Source organism: Triticum aestivum, chromosome 2B (assembly GCF_018294505.1).
Source record: "Triticum aestivum cultivar Chinese Spring chromosome 2B, IWGSC CS RefSeq v2.1, whole genome shotgun sequence".
Lineage (NCBI taxonomy): Eukaryota > Viridiplantae > Streptophyta > Magnoliopsida > Poales > Poaceae > Triticum > Triticum aestivum.
Window position 1 is genome coordinate 256,164,678 of NC_057798.1, and position 9,567 is coordinate 256,174,244.

Genomic DNA, 9,567 nt, shown 5'->3' on the forward strand with positions numbered 1-9,567 from the left:
TAGTGTTCTAAACTACATCTACGCACTGCACCGAAAGAAATGTTTTTAGTATTTTTATGCTGTACTACTATAGTAGCCTAGGCTAGTCATAGTGGAAAGTAACTTAGACTACTCTAGTAACTCTATGGTTACCCTAAGGGCAAGTACTACTACTACCTCCGTCCTGGTTTACTCTTCCAATTTTGTAGTATCAAAATTTGACCATAGATTTAACTAACAAAATGTTAATGCATGTCACTAAGAACTATATCATTGGATTCGTATTTGAACATAATTTCAAATGGTGTAATTTTTAGTGACATGCATTGGCATTTTCTTAGGTAAATCTATGGTCAAAATTTTATACTAAATACGAGGTAGTACTCCCTCCGTCCCAAAATTCTTGTCTTACATAACACTAAAATGTAACTAGATACATCCGTACTTAGAAAAATTTAAGACAAGAATTTTGGGACGGAGGGAGTACAAAAGTGGGCTATGTAGGCCAAAACATGTGCCAAATTCACTTGTGATGCATTTGGCATCGATGCCCCTCCATTGCACACCTGGTGCCCCAATTTGGAGCACCTACTTTGCTCCGGTGCCAAATTAACTCACGCAATGAAAAAACAATGCGTGGGAGAGAGAGAGGACTGAGGCAATAAAAAAACACTTGTTTGGGAGAGTGAGAGGCTGGTGTAGTTGGTTTGATTGATTTGTTTATACATGTGGGTCTGTGTGCACTGCGGTGCCAAATCTCTCACATCGCGAGAGCGGTGCCAAAATCTTTTGATTTGACATCGATGCGTATTATGTGGCATACTTTTGCGAAATATGGCATCGGCCACATAGTGGAAGGCAACAAATGCCCGAGCTCTTCACGTGCTCCTAGTTAAATGAGAGGAAACAGAAACACAGAGAGAGAGAGAGGGAGAGAGAGAGAGAGTGAAAAAATATCACTAGCCAGCCAACCCTATCGTATGAGTGAATGATATTGGTACCTCTTGATGACACGGCAATCTTATGCAGCCAGCTGCTCTAATATTTTCTCTACTTCTGCAGATAAAAAAAGACCCGAAAGTGAAAAATGTGCTGCACGATAACAATCTCATCGAATGCCTTGATCTCCATCTTACAGAAATTGATTTGATCGACTACCGAGGCAGCACATCTGAGATTAAATTGGCCAGGTTCTTTGTTCTGGAGGCAAGTGTGCTCAAGGTAATGAGGTTTGGCATTCTCTGGCGCAACAATGAATGGTGTGCTGATCACCGCTAGCGTCTAAGCCTACATGACAAAGTCTCCACAGAAGCTGAATTTGTTTTTGAAACATCAAGTGGCCAGAAACTCGAAAACTTATTTGCCCATTAGTGACTTGTCAGGGCGGTGGATTTTAGTTTGTACGATAACGCTGCATCCACCTAAAGTAACGAAAGTTCTTACGTGAACTTCCTAGTAATTCCCTCTTCCTAGGTGCAGCATTACTCCTAACATTTGTAATATCAGTTTGAAACTTGTAATATTGCCGTGTCCTATTCCTGCATTTTCAAAATTATGCGAATCAAACAGGTCCTGATTTGGTGATGATGTTGTGCCTCCCATCTTTCACCAGTAGCCGTCGGATCTAGATTTGACGCATACAAACCAAGCTTCTCCATTTTTGCAAAAAGATGCCCGCACTTGTTCCCTATTTACAAACAACTCCTTGTCTCTCACAATCAGCCTTATCTCCTCCCCACCACATCTAGAAGGCCGTGGAAAAATCTGGCGCGATGGCCGCTGCCGGAGCAGTCCAGCCCCAATCTTGGTGTTCCATGCAATGCACGGGCATCTACGCACGGGAAATTATGTCGAACAGGGCTAGTTGTAAGCAGGCTAGCTCTACAGCCATGATGATAGTGACTGCAAACGGTGAGGCTGACTATGGTATGCCGAACACGGCGCCTATACTCAGGTGTCATCTCCGGCGCAGGGTCTTGTCACTTCACTGTGAGGAGCAGCACGTAATAATTTGACCAACGGGTAGTACAATGCTAGTACTCCTAGGAGTACTACATTGGTAGTACTACTACTAGTACTAGTAGCACCACCGTCTGGATTTAGGAGAACTACCACGTCCATCTGGATTTTAGTATTTGACTAGCAATATCTAGTAATGCATGTCACAAAAAATGTACTACTCCCTCTTTAAATAAATACATGGTGTTTTATTCCTATCGGCGAGAGAACTTAATGTTTTCTTGCTAACTAGAGTCTTAATAGGATTACATGCAATGAACTAAATACTGCATGTCATGTTTGGTAGCCTCAAGTCATTGAAAGCATGCACGGCCCACATCTCTCATTGGTTGATATGTCACGAAATAAGAAACAAGGAGGGAATTAATGCACCGTGCCTAAGTGTTTCGGGATTATTTGGTTTTCGTAATGTGACTTACACAACATTTTTGTTTACATGCATTAACATTTTATTAGTTAAATCAAAGGTCAAAACTTGGCGCAAAATGCAAAGGGGACCGATAAATCAGCAAACATCAAACTTCTCTCGTTTGGCCCCAACTAGAGGTCCGGTGAGATGACTATACCGCACCGGCACGGAGGGGGGCGCAGCTTCATTGACTTATGGCAACTGCCTTTGGGTGAATGACACGTGGGCCCAGGGGGTGGCTGGCCCACCTATCATACAGCCAAAGGCAGGTGCAGTAGAGGGCCGAGGAGTAGTACAAAATCCTACGCACCTACGCACGCTAACCAAGGGCAAGAGTGATCACTCGAATCGCAAGATCAGTTGACTAGTAGAAGCTAAGCTAGACCCATGGTGGCGATGAGCGCGAGCATCAGCCGGCTGTGCCAGATGGTCCACGACGCTGGCCTGCGGCCCGGTAACAAGGAACGTCTCCAGGTAGTATTGCTTGAGGCCGGCAGGGCGAGGGGCCGCTTGGACGACAGCTTCGTCTCCTTGTTCGATGAGGTCCTCGTCAGTTTCCTCGACAAGTTCACCGTCGTCAAGAAGCTCGCAGACGACTTTGACGTTAGCCTTCAGCCGACGCGCCCAGGCTCTGCGATGCCTGCCACCCTCAACGGCCACTATGGTGACAACCTCTTCGACGCACTGGTGGCCCTGCGACTGTCCGCCGTCGCGCCGGAGAATATCCACCTTGAGGTCGCTCTCGCCGCACAGCGCCTGGCGCAGCAAGACACCATGGATATAATCACCCATGTCTACGCGCATGCAAGAGGAGGACGATAGGACGCTGGCCTTCTTGGACCGCAGGGCAACCTTGGACGCATTGTTCAGAAGCACGTTGAGCTCGCCGCTAACGCCGCTGCTCCTCACACGTCGGTTGGTGACCCGGCACACTAGGGCGTGAGGATGTCGTTGATGGATCCGTATGCATTTTTATCTTTCCGTCAAATCCATGTAGTAGTATATGATACTACAGTAATTATCTTACCTTTCGCATCAACTTCATAATTTTCGTACGTACTCCATGCATGAACGGCGCCACAACCAAACTTCTCATTACTCTAGGCAAAATCGTTATTTTCTATCTATCGATCGCGCCATGGAGCAGAACCAAATTTTACAAGTTACAAGTTCAAAAGGAAAAGCCTGCCGTGTTCGCGTCGCACCCCCACACGGTTGGTCCGGCACGCCTCTCAAGCGGGAATGCGTGCGGTGTTGCATTTTCACTTACAAGTGGGACCGTAGTTGAGCAAACCGACTATCGGCAAACCCCCACCCCGCCCATCGCGCGATGGCTGAGAAAACAGGAGGGAGAAGAGATGGCTGTAGCATGGACTCCAAGAAAATTGGTGTTGGATGGGACTCGTGTGGGTGGCGTCTGCCGTAGTGCTAGACGTGAATGCTAGTTATGGCCCATGCCACCCCACTATATCGAGCCTATATCGAGGTACAATATGTTGAACAAATTTCCTACAGTCCGTGCTCAGCACTCCTCTATCTTTCTTCTCAGCCAGCCAGCGGACGTGCGGAGCCCATCGTCTGTTTGCTCACATGCGGTCCCACATGTCAGTGAAAAGGCAAGCGGACCCACTGAACCTGCACATCTTTCACCTCGACGTGCTGGTGATGAAAAACAAATCCAAGAAAGATCTTCGGTGGCTGCTTTTGGAGTTACTCAAGAGTAGTAAGATTCTATTTATAGTTTAACCCAAGATGCACATCTCGTGGCTTCAACTTATTAACTACCACTCTATTTTCTTTCATGACACGACCTGGATGCTGGATGTCCCACGTGTCGGCAAAAGGAGGAAGAACCCGACCAAATCTTCGGTTGTGCTCTCGGATTAGACTAGTTGTGCTAACTTAAAATTTTTATTGTGTACTCCCTCCGTTCCAAAATACTTGACTTCCATTTGTCCAAAAATGGATGTGCCTATATACTAAAACATGTCTAGATACATATATATGTTGACAAATACTAGAACAGAGGGAGTAGAATGGATGCAAGTTTTTGTATTGGGAAGAAGAGTACATCCATATATTGATAGAGCGTTGGACTTGGCCTTACAAGTGGGACCGCAGTTGAGGAAACCGACTATCGGCAAACCCCCACCTCGCCCGCCGCGTGATGGCTGAGTTAGAGAAATGATGAGGTTGAAGAGATTGCTCTAGCACGGACTCCAAGAAATTTGGTGTCAGATGGAAGTCGTGCTGGTGGCGTGTGCCGTACTCCTGGACGTGAATGCTTGTTCTGGCCCATGCCACCCTACTACTCCTACTACTTACTATATAGTACTCCCTCCGTTCCTAAATATAAGTCTTTGGAGATATTTCACTATGGACCACATACGGAGAAAAATGAGTGAATCTACACATAAAATGCATCTATATACATCCGTATGTGGTCCACAGTGAAATATCTACGAAGACTTATATTTAGGAACGGAGGGAGTACTACTAGTATCGAGGATTCGAGGTGCTGGTTATGTATGGCTACAGTAAAAACACCCGCACGACGTGCGAAGCATGTGAAGCTAGTACATATAGTGTACTACTACTATTGTTGATGATTGGCCTCATACGATAACCTATTGCAATGCACGTACAATTATGTATTCGGAAAATATTTTTTGCCTCGTCGCACCACTCACTCATAGAAGCAACTCGAAAGCCATTCATAAATTTAGTAAGTTTATCACAGGCATATCATTTTATTACATACAACAGGTCATCAACGCACATCGACAACGAGGATACATTATAAATACTAAAGTTTTCACCACACAACAAATAACAAGCAATGAAATGAACTTCAACTCAACCATTCCTCGGCGTTGTAAACGCTTGCTTTGAACCACAAGTGATTCTCTGGGACGGGCCATCCATTGTCGATCTGGAGACCAACACAGGACTGATCATCCAGGCTGAAGCGGCCTACTATATCAGTACCAGGGTAGGGAACCACCCAAATGTCCGAGGTATAGACACAATTGCTTCTCATAAATGGTAGTAACGTTGTGTCAACAGCAGTTGGATCGCCTTTCACCATCATTGGATAGTTTTGTCCAAGGAAGAGTGAATTTTCTCCAAGACTATCAATTCTGTACCAGGGAGAAGGAGTTGGCGCTAGCACACTAGTATCCATCTCGAATACCATGCAATGGATGTTGGAATAGGTCCGGAGAGTGCAACCATGGGATACTACACTTGCTTCCTTAGCAGTAACATCATCAGTGGGCTATATACACACGAGAAGAGGTGATCCATCGGAATTAGTTGCCAGGCGCCAAATAGTATATGGGCGCTTCTCATCCTCATGCTCGTGATCATCACCATCATCATCTCCCCCTTGGTTATAAAAATCTTCAAGTATAGGTGGTGGAATGTTCACAGGACCTTGGAAACACAAGAAGAAGGTTAATTAGTAAGGCTGGCCATAGTGGGGGTAACATAAGTAGTATCATGCACTTGGGACTCACAAACATGCTTATGTGGCAGGCAATTAAGGAAGAGAGAGATGGTTATAGTAACATAGGTAGATACTGTAACATAATAAATGTGATGCTACTATGTGTCATGCATGGCAATAAATGAGACCACCTATGATACTAATCTAAGATACTCTTTGGCGGATGGAGGAGGGAGTACTATGCACTATAGAGGTAGTAACATAAACTAGTAACATATGCATGTTACTAGTCTAAGTTACTCCCCACTATGACCAGCCTTGCTAACCCGCATGCATGTGGATGAAACAATTATAATTACGGTGGAAGACAAACGTACCGAAACAACGAGGATGCCATGCAAAAATAGTGCCACGAGTGGTGGCAGCAAACACAAGGCCCTCGTATTCAATTGCATCACAGTACTCATCTGTGTACAGAAACTGATTTTTGAGCAATATCCATCCAGTCAAACCACTGACGACAGCAATAAGCTTGTCGAAGATAGCAACAACTCCATAGTTGTTGTAATTCCAAGAGCGGTTGGGGACTCGAGAAATTGCTATATTCCGTAGAAGACAGTCATCATGATTGTATTCGAACGTGCGTACAATACCGGTGTGCTCAACCTCTGGGCAGTCTGCTGAGATTTTTGGAAGTGGAACCCGGTCACGAGTGTACACATTCACAAGTTCCCACTCGCAGTTGGACCCAATGTAAACAACCCAATCTCCATTTGCGCCTGCCCAAGCCTTGCCCTCAAGCGATGGCATCTTAACATCATACGTATCATTATCAAGCGGCATCAACTTGCACAGGGCGAGGCCTCCGTCGTGACGGCGCCAGTCATCAGGGTCACGGCGAAGAAGATAGGGGAGATCAAACCGCTCCTTGACTCTTGGGTTACTTGTAATGATGCTATTAGTTGAGTCGAGAATGGGCTTGAACGAACCTGCCATGCTAGCCTAGGTGATGACATTGCACCGATCAATGAGTTCCTCCACCACGTCATCTTTCAGATCGGGGCAAGAATAACGGGGTCGTTTCCGTCCTGTTCCCTCCATGGAGAAGACGATCGAACAATGGCAGAAGAAAGCATGAAGGGCTGAAGGAAAATGGAGGAGGGGGGGGGGAAGAGCGTGCGACAGCAGTTCCAAATCGAGAGGGAAAGGCGAAGAGTCGGTGGACGGTTGCCAGTTTGCCACGGTTCATGAAGGGGCGCCCCGGCCTACACGTCGGTTCAGAAATACTCCTACTACTCGCCGTCGTCTCACTGATATGTGGAACGGGATCACATGTCAATGAGACATGGTGTGTAATTTCTCGTGCAAAATGCGATCTGGCCGCGTTGGCCCGAGGTGCCGCATTAGTTATCAACCTTTATTTTTTTAATGGCGCGCCATTCAGTTTTGAAGCACGCTGTACGCAGAGAAAATATAAACTACTCTACCACTTGCTTCTCACACTAGTAGTATAAAGAAGATATATAGGCTGGAGCTTCGGCGCTTTCTTGCCAAGGGTTGCCCACTTACTTCTCACACTACCACCCTCTCTCCAGATCTAAAAAAGACGGCCCCTCTCTCCCTCCTCACCGGTGGTCACGGATCCGCCGGGGAAGAAAAGGACGTGCAGCGTTGACGCACTCGTTGTCGACGAGCAAGGTCACGCACTGACGACAAGGCCGTCCTCTCAGACCTAGCGCCCGCGCGGGATCGCTGCCGTAGTGTGTGCGGAGGACGACGACCACGAGCGAAGCCACTTCCCGCCGACCCTCAGGTATGCTACCTCTTTTCGAACCATACCCTTGTTCTATTGCCCCATCTGGCACGTCGTTGCATGTGGATCTTTTTCCACTCCACCATCTTCCCAATTTGCTATCCTCTGCTCTGCTGGCCATGCAGACGAAAACCATAATTTGCACTATTAAAGGAAACCCTACTTCATGCAGACTAATGCATGTCTGGGTTGAATAAGGAAAGGAAGGGAGACTGTACTGTCCAAGAGAGTAGGCATCGGACCCGCATCTAGGTTGAAAAGGGGAAAATCAATAGCTAAGGAACGAGTCTCGTGTCTCTTGGTTGAAGAAGGGTAGAAAGGCATGACAACGCAATAGAGAATGACCAGGTCGATCGGTTTGTTGTCCTCACATAGGAAAAAGGTGGCTAAAGAGAACAAAAATGGGACGTAATCCACATATGCTGCCTGGATATTTGTCGCTCTGGGCAACCATACCTCCCTCACCACTCTGCGTCCGTGGAGGTACATCGTACTGGTGCGCCCACTGTCCGAATGGGCCTCCCATGCTCTTATTGCCACTTTTTTTGCTGTTAGTATAACGCCAACAGTCAAGTCAAGCAATGCTACTGCTAAAGTGATGCCACATTTAACTAATGCTGCTCTCAGTCTAATGCCACAGATAAATTTAAGCAGTGCCATTTATGTCACTCGATCATTTCAGGGTTAGCTGTTGATTGTGGATGTATTAAAGATTTTTTAGCTAAGGCATTCTAATGCTGTTGCACAGCCAGTATACCAACGATGAAGCTTGTTACTACCTTCAGATATTTGCACTGTTAATGCTTATAGATTACATACCTCACTTTCATGAGATAAGTTAATTTTTTTGTACAGTGTCACCAAAATGCCAAGGCGCCGATGTCATTTTATTTTGGTTAAACTGCACAGACAATTATGAAGACAAGAGGAAAGGTCAAGAGTGGGCACCTCCTCCTCGGGTTGTTCTCTTGATTATCAAGAGGAAAGATCAAGTTTTTATGTTTGATCGATTATCAAGATTGGGATATCAATTTTTGAGGTCCCCCCGAGTTCGAAATGATATTTATCTTGGAGGTACATGGTTTGCAATTTTTTTGTACTGTCATTAGTTAATCATGCTAGTTACCTTCAGACTTTTGTATTTGGTTTAATGCTCATGCCCAGCTAGTATACCAATGTTGAAACTTGTTACCTTTACATTTTGTATTGTTAATTCTTATAGAAACCTTCCAGTGCTAGAGTTTATTGAAATTTGTTCAGTAAAACCATTGTACTGTACCCTGTAATAAACTAACTACTCTACTATTGCACTAGCCACTGTATTAGTGTATATTTGTAGTATTTGAATGGTGTTGCATTAGCGTATGGACATAAATAAAGTGTGGCAAGCTTTCCCAGATATGTGCTCAAGAAAACTACTACCTGTTTTTCTAAATACTAGACGTTTGGGTACTTTAAATTGAACCGCGAAAACGTCTTATATTAAGGAACAGAGGGTGTAGAGTTCACTCAAATTATCCCGGTAAAGCTAGTCACACCTTTGTTAAAATTAATGTTCATTATGTTATCGGAGGAGGTCTGTATGTTTGTCTCTAATGCCTGTCTACTACATACCCGACATCATGATGTAATGTTAAGTCATCTCCTTTTGTACAGTGTAACTAAATTGTCAAGGCGGTGATGGCATTTTATTTTAGTAGAACTGCACAAAATTTGCTTAAAAGAAGAGGAAAGGTCAGGAATGGCTCGGTTTTTCAGAAAAAAAACTATGTATGCCTTCCTGACATCAGCTGCTGTTGCTTTATTTATTCCTTCAAACAGGTGGTTAGAAACAGTCTTGCTAACTTTTCCCATTAAGAAATTGGAATGCTTATATTTGCGAGTCTATGCTTCAACTAG